The sequence below is a fragment of the Balaenoptera physalus genome (assembly GCF_965194825.1).
Source record: "Balaenoptera physalus genome assembly, chromosome: 7".
Classification (NCBI taxonomy): Eukaryota; Metazoa; Chordata; class Mammalia; order Artiodactyla; family Balaenopteridae; genus Balaenoptera; species Balaenoptera physalus.
In genome coordinates, this window is record NC_138886.1 from 63910784 (window position 1) to 63930637 (window position 19854).

The 19854-nt window shown below is 39.3% G+C and overlaps 1 protein-coding gene across 12 annotated transcripts in view; it reads right to left on the reverse strand.

Moving 5' to 3' along the window:
* NFIB (nuclear factor I B) overlaps positions 1–19854 on the reverse strand; it is a 236558-nt gene that overhangs the window by 115585 nt on the left and 101119 nt on the right. Inside the window, exon 1 of one of the 12 annotated variants that reach the window (XM_082467950.1) lies at positions 5491–5509. The exons of the other annotated variants lie outside the window; for them this stretch is intronic. The gene's annotated coding sequence lies outside the window, so the exon portion shown is untranslated. Of the gene's footprint in view, positions 1–5490; positions 5510–19854 lie in introns of those variants that run through there. 12 annotated transcript variants of the gene reach the window in all.

Genomic DNA, 19854 nt, shown 5'->3' on the forward strand with positions numbered 1-19854 from the left:
ATCATATGGAGAGGGTATCAACTGAAAATCACTGTTTATTAAATTTTTTTTAAACCTGAGCCTGAAATCTATTTAGTCAATTTTTGTCACTTAAGGCAAAATTTGTAAATTTAATTCAATAAATATTTATTGAAAAAAGAAAATGAGTTATAGTCTAAATAGGCATAAAATGAGCATAAAGTAAGATGAGCAATAATTTCTCCTTTTTGAATTTTCCCATCCCTCCGTTTTATTTCCAATGAGAACATTGTAGTGCAATGAATAAGCTAAGAGACAACCTCCATAACATGACGGTAGACATATTGCACAGACATTGAAAACTACAGGAATAATGCTGAGACCACGAGATAGAGACAGTCCTTGAATTTCTCTGGTAACATGGACAAGGGGCAGGAAGCCTAATGCCAGATAGAAAGTGAATCTAAATGTTAACCAGGTTTTTTTTTTTACTACACACACAGTATTCTATACTTAAACTTTTGCTATAGGTTGCCTTCCAAAAAAAAGACAATAAGAAATAAGAAATTATCCCCAGTTCTTCCAATGTACTCTACATGTGGATTCTGTGATTTAAGAGCCCTCACATAGGAATATATAACTCAGAGACAAGATAAAACAAATGAAATTGAATTGCTTACATTATACCAAGCAGATAACTGAAATTATGACAGATGTAACTGGCCCAGAAATAGGTGTAAAGAGGCACCCTCCTACAAATGGGCTGATAGAGCAAAGAAGAAGTAATCTCCACCTTCAAACAATGTATTTGAAGATCTGGTTGGAAGCCAATAAACAGAAAATCTCCATCCACTTACAAATGTCACAGCAGATATAATGGAACAAAATAACACTGAAACGGTTTATAAGGAAATGACTTTTTAATACTGGAGGCGGGCTGTACCACCTCAACCTAGCGCATGCACGTGGTCTCTCTCTTTCTCGTGGAAAGAGTAAATCTTTTAGTGTGACATTCCCTAAGTTTCTTCATAATGTGCTATGCTTGACCTGGAAAGAAATTTTCAGTCTTGGCATGTTGGCTGAGAATGCCAACGCAGGTACCAGGGAGTGCTAATTGTGGTGTCTCTCTGCCCAAGACTTGGACTGAAACCATTAATTTGCTTCAAAGGACCATTCAACTCCCGGAAGAGGAGAAGGACTTTTGGTACCGCTGACATAAGCAGAACTGAAACCAACTAACAAAGACAGCAAGGTTGGAATGTTACAGCTTCCATCATGAAACCTGCGAAGCTCTATCACCTGCCTGAGGCGGCATAGCCCTGCTCCCTCCCGTGACACTGGTTAAGAAATGAAAGAAAGAGCAACAGCTACTTAAAAGAAAATGATGCTTGCCATTTTACACCTTGTTGATAAAATATTCGATTTTCTAGCAGACTCTATATCTAAGGAACACTTTAATGAAGTAAAGATGGGGTAAAAGTCTAGCTAATTTTGCAAGGACATAAAGCAAAAATAATCTCTAAGAAAATGGTCATTTCTGGGTTTTGCTTGAAAATATAAACTACAAATGAGAAGACTTTTATTGGGCTGCTGCATCATTCTCATTTATTTAGGTTTGTTTACTCAATGGCAATACTAGTGATGGCAATGAAGCCAGCGTTCCAGACCCAACTTGAAAGTTAGGTTACCCCAATCTGGACCCCAAGCCAAAGTTCCCTCCTCACATTAGGCTCCCATTCACAGTGACCCTTGTGTGTTCAAAGTGACCACACTGCTCAACTCTCTCTTCACTGAGCAGGAATCTTTCGTGGTATTATGGATGTGTATGTCACACCACGAAAACCAAAATACAACAGACAACACAAAAGAGGAAAAAGGAGCCCAGGAATCCGGTAAGGACATTTGGAAGAAAAAAAGAAAATGCTTAAGAAAATGGTTTTCAAACTTCCCTTTGAAAGGATAAACCAACAATAATAAAATAATTACTGAAAGTTTTCTATTAATATCATCCAGCAATTACCAAAACTGGAATAAATTAACTGATATAATCCAATCAACTGGTAGAGAACAGTACTTATCTCCTCAGTCCATTCGCCATGCTAAAAATGATCCTAAAAGATGGATTTTTTTTTCTCCGTTATTTTACGAACAAGCTCACATTGGTTGAACTTTATTTTCTGTTCCCCTGTTTACCTGGATTTGTTTTCAGCTTAACATTCATTAAGCAATAAGACACAACAAGAGGTGCAGTGATGATGAGATAGTCTCAGGGCCATTACTCTTCCCATGAGATGGACAGGGAAGATCTATGATAAGTGGAAGACAGCTCCATTTATGTGGGTTAGAAGGAAGAAATAGGAACTTACTCTAGAACTTTGAAAAGCAAAGAGAGAGCTTTAAAACCTCATGTATTTCTATTGTGCCTAACTTCTCATTTTTCCCAATAGAAGGCAAGGTCTGATAATTTGGGGCATTTCTGATTTTTCAGCTCCTGGTTGGGAAAAGGGATTCCTGTTCAAGGGAGGGAACGCTACCACTCTGGACTCCCCTCCCCCACGCCAGCACACAGGACACTTTTAGAGCCAACAGCCTGACACCAAAATATGCCACCTTTAACCACCAAGCAAACAACAGTAATTAAGAACATTGCGTTAATTGCGTCTCTTCCCCAGAGGATGTGTCCTCCAAGCCTCTCTGAAATCAGACTAGGAGATTAGTTGCAATTTTACTCTCAATCCTCCTATTTCCACTAAAAAATAGGGCCTAAGTTCCTCACACCTACCCTCAGAATTATAGAGTCTATAAGTAAAAACCTTTAAAAAAATCAGAATACTTAAATCAGTTCTTCGTTAGGTAGTTTATTTAACCATAGAAACTTGGATCACCAGCTTCTTGACTGGTTCAAAGTCTGCTGTCAATCTCATGGAACTTTTGCAGTTTAAGAATTGTAAAGAGCTATAAGATGCTTAAATGTACTTTTAAATTCAGAATTATAAATGTAAGTTTTCACTGGTCTTTCACTGATGATCAGGATGACTGATAGTTTGGGCCCCATCAATCAAGAATTTGCAAAACCCATGTCACATGAGTTGGAACAACTAGCTACTGACAGTAAGGTTCTTTCTCACCTTCCATTTGTACTCAGTGATACAGATAGCAACAATGCCTTACAATTTTCAAAGCACTTTCACCCACATGAGTTTGCAATCTGAAAAGAGGTTGGCTTTATTCTCATCCTTTCCAATGGCCAGGAAAGAATGTATGTTGCTTGATAACTTGCAGAGTAAAAGGAAACCTGGATTCTTCTTTGCAGTTCCCCTACTGACTTTCTTGGCGACCTCTGGGATGTCACTTACCCTCTCTCTGCCTCAACTGTCTATCTCAAATGAGCTATAATAAAACTTTTTTATTCCAGTCCACTGTGTATTGGAACAATGAATCTGACAGGACATTTCTAATGCTCTTTGATCTCTATAGGGAACGTTGCCATAAAAATAAAGACATTGTTGTGATTATTCTAATTGAGTTATTTGCAAATCGAGCTTCTTGATGGAGCTCAGCCCTCAGATATAGAAAAGTAAATTCTGTCGGTCCTCTAGGGTGCAATTGCCTCATGGCAATTATACCCATAACCACATTTCCTTATTACTGTTATAAAAGACTATGGTTCAAGGGGAAGCAAAGGGGGAGTTTAAGGAAAAATATGCTGTTTCTTTTCAATGGAAGATGCTGAAGTTGCAAATGTGGAACGCAAGGCTATATGTAAACTTGGACAGAACATGTGTTCCACATTAGTGGAGTGTTTGTTAGTCATGTCAGAAAGGCAGAGGTGTCCCTGAGCCTGCAGCTTTTCAGCAAATTTTGGAAATAATTTAGGGGAAAAAAAGGCAAAATTACAAAGGTAACCTGGGCCTAACTCTAGGAATGCTATAAAACAAAGAACAAAAAAAGGTTCAAGGCTATACCATCCTTACCAACAGAGGTAGCATATCACAAGATATAAGAAAATTAAACTGAGCTTAGGACAGAAATGCTATGGACAATTTTACATGAAAAGCCAAAAGAGAATATTGGGGCTATGTTGTACTTTCCTTGAATCTACAGGCAGAACATACAGTGTTTCCCCTAGTAAATGACAACAGCCATGAGAATTAGTAGGTGGCTCAGTTCGCCATAGTCCTCCGACGGAATCTTTTCAAAATAAAGAAAAAAACTGCCTTGCATTTTGAAATATTAGCGACATGAAACTTTCTTCTGATGAGAGGTATCTCTAGGCCCATCACACTACAGAACTCCAAGGAACATCACAGTGTGGACTGCAGCGGGGAAGACAGCTAGAGTTGTTCTATATACAACCTGTGGTGGCCCTGTGTGTCACGGGGAAAAACCTTTTTAAAAATCTTAAAAATTTAGGGCTTCCCTGGTGGCGCAGTGGTTGAGAATCTGCCTGCCAATGCAGGGGACACGGGTTCGAGTCCTGGTCTGGGAAGATCCCACGTGCCGCAGAGCAAATGGGCCCGTGAGCCACAACTACTGAGCCTGCGCGTCTGGAGCCTGTGCTCCGCAACAAGAGAGGCCGCAACAGTGAGAGCCCGCGCACCGCGATTAAGAGTGGCCCCCGCTCGCTGCAACTAGAGAAAGCCCTCGCACAGAAACGAAGACCCAACACAGCCAAAAATTAATTAATTAATTAATTAATTATTTAAAAAAATCTTAAAATTTAGGGTTCAAATAAGGGGCATTTATTTAATGTTTCTTATTAGTATTTTTTTTAAATTTCTATCTTCCGAAAAGCATTTGTTGTTGTTGGTTTGCATACAATCTAAAGATTCAAATTAAGATCTAGGTCTCCCAATAGATTGGGATTGACATATATACACTAATATGTATAAAATGGGTAACTAATAAGAACCTGCTGTATAAAAAAATAAATAAAAAGAGTAGAAGTTGAAAAAAAAAAAAAGAAAAAGATCTAGGTCTCCCAGAAGATCCACTGAAGGAAACATGTGGGACCATTTGCTGTTTGGTGACAATAATGCTACTTGCCTTATCTTCATTTCACAATCAGTGACACCTTCAGTCTACAAGTTTTAGTGAGCATCAGAATCATTTGAGATGCCTGTTAAAAATTCAGATTCCTGGACCTCACCCCCAGTGGCTGTGATTCCTATAGCAGTGCTGGGGCCAAGAAATGGCACTTTCAACAGGCACCCCAGGTTAACTCCTTTGTGCACTGTTCTCACACTGCTTACAAGGATGCTTTCTCACAAACCGGAAAGCAAAAAGTAGCATGCGACTACAGAGTCCTAACAAAAAACAAACAAACAAAAATGCAGTCCTCAAGCCAAGACCAATTTCCATTTTAATCTCTCTCTCCCTGCCATGGGATGCACCAGCAGTTAGCTACAGCCAAAAATCACATGCGTAGAGTGAATCCTAAAAAGCAAACTAAATCCAAATCCACATTGAACCATTCTGAACTCTATCACACTTCACAGAGCTTTAAATAGAATTCTACTAGAAACATCATACCCTGACTGGCCAAGGGATTCTTTGGGTTCTGTTGCTTTATCCAAGTGATCCAAAGTGACCCCAGGTTCCACTCTCTGCATGTTCAGCTGTACACTTTTCTCCAAGTCGAGCACAGAAGGATTTAAAAGAAAACACAAATATTGGCATAGGTGACTTGAGGTTGCTTGACCTTTCTGAAGGAAGATTTTTGGCAACGGTGTCTTGGCAGCTCCCTGGAAGGCCAGGCCAGGACACAAAGAGGAAGACAGGAAGCCGGGAACTGGCCATGTGTCCTTGGCAGGCAGCAGTGCGGCAGGGTGAACCACCCTCATCCCTGCCAAACCAGAAACAGTGGGGAAAGCCCAGCTAATTGGCAAGTCACAGCCGGCTACAGTGTACATCCTGCACTTTAAATGCCTGATAAAGTTAAATGGTATGCCAGACCCTAATCTACTTAAACAGGATCCAACTTTACTTTCGGAAACTTGATTTGCTCCTGTTTGTGCTTCCTTGAGGAAGTGGTGAAGCAGCATCTTAGGATGGTTGAGGGCTGGAGAGATAAAACCAAGTAAAGATGAACTGGAGTCCAGTACATTTTGCTTTTTGAAAGGGCCATGTATGTTCATGCTTTCAATTTTAACTCCCAAGCGTTCTACTTGCTCATTTATTTTCATTCAGAGGAAACTCTGAAGTCGACATTGCGTACTGAGGATGGACCTCAGTACATTTGAAGGCAACAGGCATTTATAAAAAGGAATTAACAAAACCCATTAAGATATCCCAGGAGACCGCAGAGCTGCACCCAGTTTGCAGTAGGTTATTGTTTTTACTTACATGTTAGTCGGCGCAAACATATTTTCTAGTAGAATCTGTATGTACTAGTATAATATCACCACTTTTGGAGTCTTTTACTGCTCAAGTGGGGAGTCACACAGGGAGAAGGGTACAGAAGGGATTGTGCAAATAAATTGCCCCTCACTGCTGCTGTAAACATGGTGAATTCTGGGACCTGGAACTGGGAGTGTAATTTCCCCCCAGGGGAATGTCTGAAGGCTTGGTAAGAGCAATTAAAAGGGTGTGCTCAGTGGTTGGGCAAATTTCCTTTTATTTTCTATGAAATTGTTCACGCCTTCTCCAAAACTCACACAAAAATTTCAAAGTAGCTTCTGCTCCTTTCAATAGAGTAGCCGATGGTGAAGTTAGATGGAAAAAGATGCAAATTTCCCTCAGAATTAGAAGAAGAGATTACAAATAAACATAATCCATTGCTTTCTGCCAGATATTTCTTAAGGTCTGCAGAACATTCATCCTTTAAGCAACCCAGGACCACAGTCTGACCGAATCTGTTTTGGTGAAGTTACATGCTGAGGGGTAAAAGACAGGGCAAAACTTAATACTCCCTGATCACCATTTAAAACAAGCAAATATTAATAATAATCTTTATGCCCAATACCAAGCTCTCAGAGTCAATAAGTCTAGATGTGTCCTAACTCCAAAATTACTATTTCTATAAGCTGCCACTTACCTTGAACTTCCCAAACTCCACCTAATTGACTTTGGACACTAAGTATCCCCAGCTTTTAAAAATTCTCCTTCCCTTTTCCTTTGGGAAACCAATCCTTCCTAGTTCTAAGCCTGTCTTTCTGGGGCTTCTTTCCAATCTCTATGGCTATCTCCTCATCTGTAGACCTCTTACATGTTGGTGACACCTAAGACAACCTACCGAGTGGCCCCCCATCTTGTCTTCATTTGTTCCCCCGGAACAAACTCAACCAGCTCCATGTTTACAAATATCACCCAATTGCAGGGGACTCTAAATCTCAATTTCTAGCCCTAACCTCTCTTTTTAACTGCAACGTCTCTCCCCGTGTTGCTAGTGCACAATCCGGGCACACTCTCAGTGCCCCCATCCATACCAATTAAGGGCACCCATACCCACTCAGTGGCCCAGGCTGAAAACTCAGGCGTCTGGAAACCCCATCTGCCTAAAGTCTCACATTCAACTGTTGGTCTAGACTCTATCTCCTACGTTCACTCGCTCATCTCCTTCTGAAACGCTGCTAAAATCCCTCATTGAGCCTTCATGTGTCCTCTGACAATAGCCTCAGCCTCCTCAGGCCATTAGGATTTATCATTCACAATGAAGCCAGACTCCAATCTCTGCACTTCCACCAGGAATCACATCACTTCAAACCTTAAAACACTTCGATGGCTCCTTATTGCCCAGAACAACCCATGACCTGCTCTTCATCATCTGGCCCCAGCCTAGCCTCATCGCTCACTACAGCCATCAGACAACCTTCTTCTTTCACCCCTTCTTCCATCTATGCCCAACTTCCCAACACGTAAACTCTACTACGCTCTAGAAATTCCTAGAATACGCGGTGCAACTGCAGGTCGCTGTGCCTTTGCCCATATGGTTTCTATTTCTGAAATATCCCTTCTTCACAGCTAAACAAACTCTTTTTTTTTTTTTTTTTTAAATTCACGTTCTTTTATTTATTTATTTATGACTGTGTTGAGTCTTCGTTTCTGTGCGAGGGCTTTCTCTAGTTGCGGCAAGTGGGGACCACTCTTCATCACGGTGCGCGGGCCTCTCACCATCGCGGCCTCTCTTGTTGCGGAGCACAGGCTCCAGACGCGCAGGCTCAGTAATTGTGGCTCACGGGCCCAGTTGCTCCGTGGCATGTGGGATCTTCCCAGACCAGGGCTCGAACCCGTGTCCCCTGCATTGGCAGGCAGATTCTCAACCACTGCGCCACCAGGGAAGCCCTAAACAAACTCTTAATTCATCTTTCAAAGCCCTTGAATTTTGCCTTTCTTTTCTGAACCTTACTTTCTCCCTCCTAAGGAGGCCACCCCACCCCAGGGCCCACAACAGCTTGCTCGTGTCTCCAATATAGGACTTGAACACTGCATTATGGTTGGTTGCTTATATGCTGCTTCCCTGCATAAGACTGTGACCTCCTTACATTGCATTCACCCTGTATAATTCTGGGTTCACTTAAGCTGCAGAAAGGATGTTATCTTGGATATACCATCCATGAAGAAACTGAGACAAAGAGCTTTAATTCCCCAAAGAAAGACAAAGCAGTCTATAGAAAATCTTCACAATGACCTACCAGTTTATACAATTAATTAAAACTCAATATTTAGGATTCTGACTTGTACTTACCAGATTTACCCATTTGTTTGTTTACAAAACAAAACAAAACACAAGATTGAGCGCCTACAGTGTTCCATGTACCATCCCTGGGGCTCAGTCTACAAAGAGAACAAAACATGATTTGTTCTTCTCTTCATGCAGCTTACAATTTAATCCGCATTGTGCTGAATTTCATCACTTACTAGTAGGTAAAATGAGCTCTGTTTAAAATTTATAAATAAGCAGTATCCTCGATTATTACATTTAAAAAAAATTTTATTTACTTATTTATTTATTTATATTTTTGGCTGCATTGGGTCTTCATTGCTGCGTACGGGCTTTCTCTAGTTGTGAGCGGGGTCTACTCTTTGTTGCGGTGCATGGGCTTCTCACTGTGGTGGCTTCTCTTGCTGCGGAGCACAGGCTCTAGGTGCGTGGGTTTCAGTAGTTGTGGCACGTGGGCTCAGTAGTTGTGGCTCGCAGGCTCTAGAGCGCAGGCTCAATAGTTGTGGCGCATGGGCTTAGTTACGCCGCGGCATGTGGGATCTTCCCAGACCAGGGCTCGAACCCATGTGCACTGCATTGGCAGGTGGATTCTTAACCACTGCGCCACCACGGAAGTCCCTCAATTATCACATTTTGAAAATAAAATTGACATGATACACACAGATTTAGCTGTGAGACAAACTTTTTTTTTGCTTGATTTTTGTTTTTAATGAGTAAAACATCTGAGAGAGTAAGAGCCCTTCTAAATGCCTCGTTTAGCTGTGATGAGCAGAATGCATAAAGGTGATACGGCAAAATAGCTATGGGAGCATCAAATAACAAGACTATAAATCACTGAGACCACAGCTTTAAAATTCTCTGACCTCCACCGTCTCTCAGGATAGCTGAAAGGGATCTGTTGACGAGCTCTGGATGCTGAACAGTCAAATACAACTTCAGATTGAAAATTACTTTATGGTCACACCCACAGATTGAATGATGACGGAGCCAGATTAAACGAGGGACTCAAAAGGAGTCCTGAGAGGAAAATACTATAAGAATGGTTTTTTAGTATGGAAATCCATCATTACGCGAAATAAAAAGCTAATTTTGAAAAACCACAACCAAGGCAAAGTTTCTAAATGGTAAGACATGAAAATACAAGTTGAAAATCGTTATCTGTCTTTAAAAAAAAAAAAAAAAAACTATTCATATGTATGGCACTTATACAGTATTCTCTAATTTATCTGAGAAATGTGTAAGCAAATCTGTGCAAAGAGATATCCTGAAATGTGATGTCATATTCCTTATGAAAAAATTTCCTTTTCACAATGTCAATTAAAACCAAATTTAGCTTTAAAACTGTATGACCTCTACCATTTTTTAGGTTAGCTGAAAAGGATCTATTGACTAGCTCTGCGAGCTGAACAGTTGAATGCTACTTTAGATAGAAAATTATTTCTTTCACTCTATAAGAATAATTATCACGGCGATTACACAATTATTATAATTATATCTGTAAGAACTGTTATTGGGAATTTATCTCTGAAACAGTCTCATGCATTGCAGGGGACATTTATCTTTTTTAATGATCACCAACACAAGTGTCTTTTTGTGTAGCCATATAAGTGATTTTACCTCTTTCTATTAATATCCTGTCGCAGCCTTTAGAAGCCAAAGGACACACCTCCACATTTTTTCCCTTAAAGCCATTGTTTCAGTTAAGCCAGGCCTGTGGCAGTTTTTGAGACAGAAAGCTTACGCTTCCCCTTCATGGCAACACAACTTCACCATGTGCTTTCCTAAGTGGATGGAACCCCCGCCCCCCCCAAAAAAACCCCTCCAATCTGTGTTTCATAAACTGTACTCTAAGAGAAGTAGCAATAAAGTTTATTACAGACCTAGAGTATCTGCATAAACCCGGTTAATTGAAAAGTGGGTGGAGAAGGCTGCCAAATTAAATGTTTACATTAGCACAGCTGTATTGTAAAAACATTCTGCCCCCTGTGCTTTGTAATTATAAGATATTTCTGGACTGTGTATCTCTACAAAGTTTATCTCCACTGCCAAGAGCGTCTTGGCACGGAGCGGCGGCAGCTCTTGGCAGCCAGGAGCCCTGCGCGCGGGCAGGATCTAAAATGGCTGCCAAGCGGCCTCCTGAAATGTCGCCGGCCCGGCCCGCCTCGCCAAGGGCAGAGGGCAGCGGCGGCCGGGCGGGCCCACGGCGGCCTCTGAGGGAGCCGAGACGCACATTTCCCACAGAAAGAAGTCCTGCTACCACAACTGTTTTTTTTTTTTTTTTTTAAAAGAGCTGCTTGAAAAACGAACTACAAAGTAATACTGCAAGGCTCCAAGTTAAAAAGTGGTGACAGGGGTCTTTTCCGAATTCCACTCGCCTCCATTTTTCAGTGACGCCTATGCCCACAACGACTGCTGCCCATGAGAGAGACTCGCGTAATTTTGTGGGGGGAAAAAAAGTAAAGTAAGAAGACCTCACTAGAGGGAAATATACTACAGAAAAGCATGAGCAAAGGCCACATTTTCCCATTTGCAGCGCATGATTTTGACCTGGATTTGGAGTCTTTGGCAAAGCACATGTGTATGCAAAATGAAAACCAAAAAAATATTTCATTTGCTTCCTTCTCTTTCGTTAAGGGGCTAGGCTTCTCTTACATCATTAAAGTAACAAATTTGACGGGGGAAGAAGAAGTTTTATACCCTTCTATGGCAAACATACATAGCACAAAACCCACTTAATTGTACAAATTGAGACCAAACCCATAGTGACTGCAAGTTCCAAGGGCTGACGAAAAGGAGGGAGGGTCGGGGGGAGAGAGGGGCTGCATGGAACTCCAGCCACCCAGTTTGCTCGTGGTAGGAGTGTACAAAACACTTGAATTACAAATAAAGGTAAAATGCTTCCGAAGTACAGCTAGATCTCGCAAGATATATATTGTCTCTGTCCTGTTTTTCTCTCTTAAACTTAAGTCCCAGCTAAAATGCTGTGTCCACAGCTGCCAAACACTGCATAATGAGGTCATTGGATTTTTCTCTTTCAGGGTGTCCCACAATTTTAAGCTCAGTTTGAGAGACACAGTAGGCCTGGTGTACTATCCTATAATCATTACTGGCAGTGATTACCGTTCCGTAATTCTAAGCTTCAGATGAATCCAACATTGCCTCTGCCGAGAGATAATTCAGAGGTGGAAGATGAATTCCGTAACGCTGACATAGACCCGTGGCACACATTATACTCATAGCGCTTATTCACTCAAGGCCCAGGCTTTCTAGCTTTAATTATAAGTCTACACACTCAGTGCCGCCACACCAATAATTTCTACTTCATTTTTTTAAATCCCCATCATAACAGAAGAACCTCTAATGTCTCTTTCATGGTATATTTTGAATGCTGTCCTTTCCCCAGTACTCACCTGAAATATATATATATATAGGTGCCTACATATACATACTTCTTGGACCTTTTTAAGGCAGAAGATTTTCTCACCATTATGATAATTCTGCGCAAAAGACATATAGGAATTTTTAGCCGTTGATTAATTAGTTATCAGGAGACTCAAAGTCACATAGCTGTATAATACCAGGCCACTCTTAAGTGACTGGTGAACCAAAGTTGGTGTGTTCAGAAAATATCTCTAGTTCACCGTTAACTTACAAATACTTTCAAAACTTGAGCTTTTTTTTTTTTTTTCCTTTACTTTCATGTGAGTTTATGGTTTGATGCTGCTAACTTCTTAACTTTTCTTCCTTGAGAGTTCCCGATTCTAAAATGACAAACTGTTCAAAAAACAGAGGAATTCAATAATGTTGATCGATCACCTACTACATGCAGAGACTCTGCTATAATATACAGAAATATGAGATTAAGACATGTTTTACACAAAAAACTAAAAAACAGTTTCAGATTTTGTTTGTTTCTTTTTTCTTATGTGGGTCATTTTGGGTACATATTGCCAAGTATAGCCTGCGTCCCCAACTAAAATATAAGTTTCTGAAAATCATACACTTTATGTCTTGTTGAGGACACAAGACACTGAAATACATATAAAGCCGATCCCTGCACTGGAAAGGGTCCTAGTGAGGATCAATGCAATTAGTTACGCAAAGTACCAGTGCCTCATGCGCTGCATGTGCTTAAACGTTCTCATATCCTCTCCTCCATCAGCAAATACCTTGTGGGTAAAGAGTAATAACATAATAGTAAGGCTAACAGTCAATGGGCATTTGTTTACATATCCAGCAGTGTTCTCAATACCATAAGTGGATTTCCTCCTTGCAATAAACACTGTGGGATAGGTACTATTATTATCCCCATTTTCAGATAAGAAAACTTGCCCAGGGCTACTCTTCAAACAACTAAAACAGCCAGGAATTAAGCTCAAGCAAATCTGACTCTGGAGTCCCACCTAAATCTGCTGTTTTCTCAAATTAGAAGTGGCACCATCAGACCCAAAAAGAAAGAAAGTCCAGGTAGAGGTTATTCCTCTACAGTTACAAGGTTCTTTGGGCAGCTTTCCTAATTTTTGACACATAACGTCCCAGTGTTCCCAGCGGAAGCCTCCCTTGAGTGGAGACTGCTGATTGTGGTGAGTTTATGTTGTGGTTTGGTAATGTGCACAGGCTGGGAGAAGGATGAGACCAGAAAACCCTTTTTGCCCGTGGCAGCCCACAAATTGAGGACTAAGTCGGTGCATGCAGTTGAAAGGCAAAGGGCCAGCTCAGCATGAGAAGCTCAGCGCCTTGATAACATGTGACCACCAGACACCCTTTTCAAAGCCACTGCCCTCTTCATTCCCCACAAACCTCCTAATCTCCCACCAGAGTCCTGAGACTTCACCACAGGATCAAGTAATTCCCCCTCGAAGCCACATCTCGCAAATGACAGCCTGATTTCTCCCCCTGTTCCATTTTTCCCATGAATGTTACTGCAGTCTTAGCTGTACTTAAGCAGGGTTTAGGGTCTGATCGTTTGTCTACTGATGCAACACGGCTGCAGAGGAGAGACAGCTTCCACTGCCACCTGACAGAGATCCACCAACTCCACTCTCACCACGACCTCCTCCTCCTTGGGTGAATGAGATTCAAAGAAAGAGTACAGGTCAAAATACTTCTTTGCTTCAGACTAGGTGGTTAGTTACAACACAGAGCACAGAATTATCAAACTTACAAGGTCAAGGACCACAGGATGATGGCTCCACTTGAAAATATGGCCAGCTACACCCAGTGTTCAAAATCTAAATTGAAAGATTATATCCCATTCCCCAAACAGCTCTATTCTCCCCCAACCCAAGTCACTTTGAATCATCTTTCACATTTTATTCTCATATTTGTAATCTTATTTTAATGACCTCAAGGTAGGTCATTTTTAAAACTCAAGGCAAAGTGCTGGCTCATCTTTAAGAGAATAAACCACTAGGTGTTAAATTCAATGGCTGTTTGAATTCTCATTGCAATTGGCACCCATTCTAACATCAAGGTTAAACTGTCAAATAGAGAAATAAATTATGCTTATTTCTAAATTTGTTAATTCAAGAAAATTGAATTATTCTCATTTTCACTAGAGGCAAAACCAGAGATGACTTTCTGTCTCAGAAACTTTAGTATGACTTAGGATTCATACTTATTCATACTAAATTACTTAAATCTGTAAAAACAGACATGGCCTAAACTTTTATTCTGCTGCTTTGCAAGTGTAATATACTCACATCCTCTTGGTAGTTTTACTTACCAAAGTTTTTTTTTAAATAACTCTTCACAACTACTTTTTATAAAATGGTGTAAAATTTCCCCATATTATGGTCACTCCAATGACGATAATATGAAAATCATTTTGCCAAAAAATTCCCTGGAAGTTTTCCTCGTTTTAGGTTCCTGGGGTTATTTTCACAAACTGGAAAAGACCATTCAACATTCTTTTGAAGGTGCACAGTATTCTATTTGGGGGAGAAAGTACATATTTCAAAAGATGCAAAAATATTCATCTTTTTTTCAAATAGCTACAGCATTAAATTTGTCTAGACCTACTGATTCATTCAGTCTGTTTTAAAATTTATTTTCAATATGATATGATTTCTGCCCTCATTCCCTACTTGAAACACTCCATCTCTAGGGCGGTGGGGAGAAAATGTCACAGGTGAAAGAACAATAAAATTGTATGAAAATAAAAATGTTTTCTGATAACTGACATGTCAGAACAGACAGGAAAAAAAATATTTAATGCTGCCTATTCATATATCCCTTTCCCACATGATCTGCACAAAATCATGTTATCTCTGTCTTATGAAGAATCAATAGATCTTAGGCCAATTTTTTTTTTATAAATAATGAGAAAATGCGGCAGATTACGACTAGGTTTTTCACCAGGGGTTTTTTTTTAAATAGTCACTTTTACCACTTTCTAAATAATGTTCATCTCATCATTAAATAATTATTCACATTTCAAATACTAAACTGGTATTTCTTTAAACAAAGTCCACGTTATTGCACTGCTGGTAACTTTAGGTTTGAGGAAAAAAAGAATCAAAATTGATCAGCGAATGTAATGACGAGTCCTGACAAAGACTCAACATCTATTAGAAGGCAATTGCTAGAGAACGTGGCTTTAATTGTGCATACATATTTTTATTCATTAAGATGAATAACCAATAGAATCCCACACTATGGTCTCCCAGCCTTATAACGCATTAATAAAGTTCCTTAAAGGTTTTGGCAGGGGGCCAGCACAGTCCATTAACTCTTTGCAAGTTGTAAAAAGAAGTAAAGTCATTTCAGTCTGTTTTGTGGTTATGAATGAAACAGCAGGCAGCCTGTATGGAAACGTCACTTTGGATATGGTATTGGTAATGGATGCTTTGCTGCTCAATCAGAACAGTGTGGGGAGAAGTTAATGCACCCTACACAACCCAAACCCTCATGCACTGCAAAGCTAATCTAGTTAAAAGTGGAGGGAAAAGAGCAGAGGACTCCAGGTTCGGAAGATCTGTTTATCTCACTAATATGCTGTCACACTGCATCTGAGTAATCTTGCCCACTGTGAAGCCCAAAATTATAGAATACATTTGAAGCGACGAGGACTGCTTTTCCCTGATTATTCTTTTTCCTAACAAAACCTGGGGCATCCACTTAGTCAAATCTGGACTGTGAATTAGTAAAAGGTCTTTTAGTTAATGTAAGAGGCAAAATTCTACCTTGTAACTCTTTGTTTTGCACCCTTGTATTGAGTCATACAAATCACTGCAATGATTGGTAGCTTCGTGTTTGTCTCTGACTTTGCCTAACGATTTGAATTGGAGTGCGACATTCTCCCCAAAGCTTTGCAGGGCCATCTGTTCTCATTTTTCATGACACTACAAACATTTTCTTTTGGAAAAAGGATTCAGTATTTTGCTTCCTTTTCAGAATGAAGAGCGGAAAACTTGAATGAAACTAAATATATAGAAAGGCATCCAAGTTGTACAAGTAAAGTAGTAAATGTGGAGGGCATTTAAAACATTTTTCTTCTGCTCTAGTATAGAGACAAAAGTTTCTATTTTTTCTTAAAAAATGTTTTTTTCAAAAAATAACTGGAAATATTTACAAGATTGAAAAAAGAACTTAAAAAGAGATTAACGACCTTGAGTTTGAGAACACCAAAAATTCAGAATAGCTTTACAAATTGTTTTTGGCATTTCAGTGATGAAGAAAATACTAAAATATAAGCATACACAAACACACACACACACACACACACAGTCTCCTTTAATTCCTAACCCCAATATGAATAGCATCATTAGTCAGTTACTTCTGATTGTTAAAACCACAAATTGGCTGTAGTGATCTGTTGCTTCATATGAGGCCAAAAAATAAAATTTCAAGCAGAAGAGGTAATTACAATAAGTACAAGAGAAAACATCTTCATTATTTTGATTTTGTTCTGTTTAAATTTTTAGTAAGAAAAAACAGAAAGAATATTTTTAACTTTCAAATGTAAATGTTCTTGAATGAGTCCTAAAAAAAATTCCCATTTCAAATTTCATTTATTCAGACTCAGTTTTAATATGTATCAAGATAGCTGTATCTCTTGTACACTGCAGATTTCCCAGGAACTTATTATGTAATTTATTTCTGACTCAGTAAAACTAAAGGAAATCCTAGTTAACAGGTTGAAATTGTATTGAAATCGTACATCTGCATGTACATGATTATTTTGTCTCTGTTTAGACTAAAAGCCAGATACTTAATAATTATTTCCTAAAATTTAGAATATTAATTACATACATATATTTCTACCATGTTAGGAATCACTCCAACCTGGGGAAAACCCGAGATAAAACTGCAATCTTTCATTTAAATACAATACCGCCCTTAGCTTCATGTCCATGACATTGTATTTTAAAAATATGTATTGTGTGTGTTTAATAGTAATACTACCTGAGCTAATGTTTTTCAATCTGGAATTAGAATTAAATTACAAAAATTGCATTCAAAAAACAACCTGAATTCAGATATTAATGGATCTGGGAGGTTTCTTAAAAGAAATACTCTTCATTTCCTACAGCAATAGTATGAAACTACATAGAAATGTACAGAAACAGAATATATGGGCTATATAGATTTGGTCTACAGTAGTTAATTTATAAAGTAAAATAAAATCATCTTAGTGAATTTAAAATGACATTACTATAAAAAGTAGTGCAAATGGAGAAAAGCTTTGACCACTACATTGTCTACCTCTAAAAAAATACTAGGATAGTTACTCAAGGCAAGGAACCAACAAACTGTAATTCAAGTCCAGAAGACAGAGTCCAGAGGCAGGAGCAAAGCAAGGTAAAAGGAATAGGTGATGAGGGTGAGGGCCAGAGGTTTGTTCATTTATCACAGAGATAAACCACCCTGCACATCTGCCCTGATGGTCTCTCCACCTCTCATACCTCCCCAGGCTAGGGGGGACCCTCCAGGTCAGGCCTCTCCTGGACCCTACAATGAAATGTGAGTTGAACCATATGGTGCCATGTTATTGATATTAAAAATGATTAACTTTTTTTGTGACAATGATATTGTACTTAAAGGAAAGGAAGTATATACGTTGGAAAGATCTTCAACATCAATAATAGATAATTAAAAGATTAAAACATTTAAAGAATTGTCTCTCAGTTAAACAGAATATCCCCACCAAAGGAATACACCACTGGGCTTTATAGATAACTGCAATTTAGCTGGTATTAAATGGACTATTGCCTTAGAGTTAATGCAAATAAAGTGCTGCTTCTTAAAGAATGAGTGCCACCTCTAGAGGTAGGTGGGCATTCCTTAAAAATGAACTGTTCTCACACCAAAGAGACCCAAGTTAATAAAATCCCAGAGAGAATCTAACCTACAGCTATGAAGACCTTCAATGACCTGCTTAAATGAGCATATCAAAAGACTCATATTAATAACCAGCAAACTTATATTTAATTGATGAAAGCAAAACTACTCCAATTCATTTTAAGGTATGATGAGTCACATAAACCACTCATTGACTTAATTTTACTTAGAAATTACTCATACACTTTTGTTGCTGTTCTGGAAGGTTATGTAAATAATGATACACTCATTTAAATTTTAAACTCAATCATTTCTTAAAGGACAAAATTAAAAATATTAAAGTAGAATGCGTTGGTTAAGTAGCTCTATGAAAATAAGAATGAATAAAAAGTCAGAAGGGAACTAACAACCTAAGGTAAGATTCAATGCAAAATATAGGATTGTGAAATTTCAAATCAAAAATTTCCTTATTAAGTCTTAGTGGGTTTCCTACTTAGTAATTATGTGAATAATTTAGGAAATCACCTGAAAAGTTTTATAATTCTTCCAAACAAAAACACATTTCTAAAAAGTCTACTCTTATGATATTGCCCATCATATATGTTTAATAAATGTTTGCTAGATAAATGGACTTACATTTAAACTATGTGATAAAAATAATATCACTCACATTTATAATGCTTTACAGCCTACAAATCACTTTCACATAAGCTACCTTATCCTAACAACAGTGTTAGGTAGGTATTATTAATCCCATTTCATAGATAAGGAAATTAAGGCTCAAAGAGACTGAATGTTTTACCCAAGGTCATAGAGCTAGTAAATTCACTGCTTAGAGAGTAAAGTTTAGAGAAGTCACTTCCTTCTTCCCCATGCCAGTCTCAGAGACACACAAACATAACATGCATCACATGTGAAATATACAAGCAAACGTTATATATCAATCATTGCATACTTACATTATTTGCCTATTTCCATCTGTACTTTTGTAGGCACTGTTTTGGAAAGGTAATATAACATATAATTACATCTTCCTTTAAAAAATGCTCTGATAATCCTCTCACTGCCTAGGAAGTTTGAAAGAGCAGAGAGAAAGAGCAGTCAGGAGACTCCTGTCTTAATTATTGCCCACCACTAAGTTCATCTTTGATAAGTTACTTATTCACCCTGGCCCGCAGGTTCATCATTAATCAAATAAGTGATTTATGATAAACACTAAGTTCCTTCTGTCATCTATTTTCCACAGTAGTGGTTCTCAAGCTTTAATGTGCCTAAGAATCACCTAGAGAGCTTGTTCTAACCCAGTTTCGGGTTCATCCTCAGAGATCTGATTTCATAGGTCAGAATGGGGCCCTAGGACTCTGCCCTGCTAAGAAGCTCATGAGTGATCTGATGCTTCTGGTTTGGGAACCACACTTTGAGAACCACCGCTTCATGCTAACACAAAAAGCACTTCAGAAAATGTAAATCTGGGCTTCCCTGGTGGCGCGGTGGTTGAGAATCTGCCTGCCAATGCAGGGGACACGGGTTCGAGCCCTGGTCTGGGAAGATCCCACATGCCGCAGAGCAACTGGGCCCGTGAGCCACAATTACTGAGCCTGCGTGTCTGGAGCCTGTGCTCCTCAACAAGAGAGGCCGCGATAGTGAGAGGCCCGCGCACCGCGATGAAGAGTGGCCCCTGCTTGCCACAACTAGAGAAAGCCCTCGCACAGAAACGAAGACCCAACACAGCCATAAATAAATAAAAATTTAAAAAATTTAAAAAAATAGAAAATGTAAATCTGACCATGGTACCCTTCTGAAGCCTTCAGTGGTTCCCCAAAGCCTGAACATAAAGTCTGAAGTGCTTCCTGGATAACAGGACCTGGGCATCCTGGTCTCCACCCAGGCTGGTCCCTCAGGATCCCTCTCAGGGCCACCTCATCCAGGAAGCCTTTCCTGACATCCCAGGC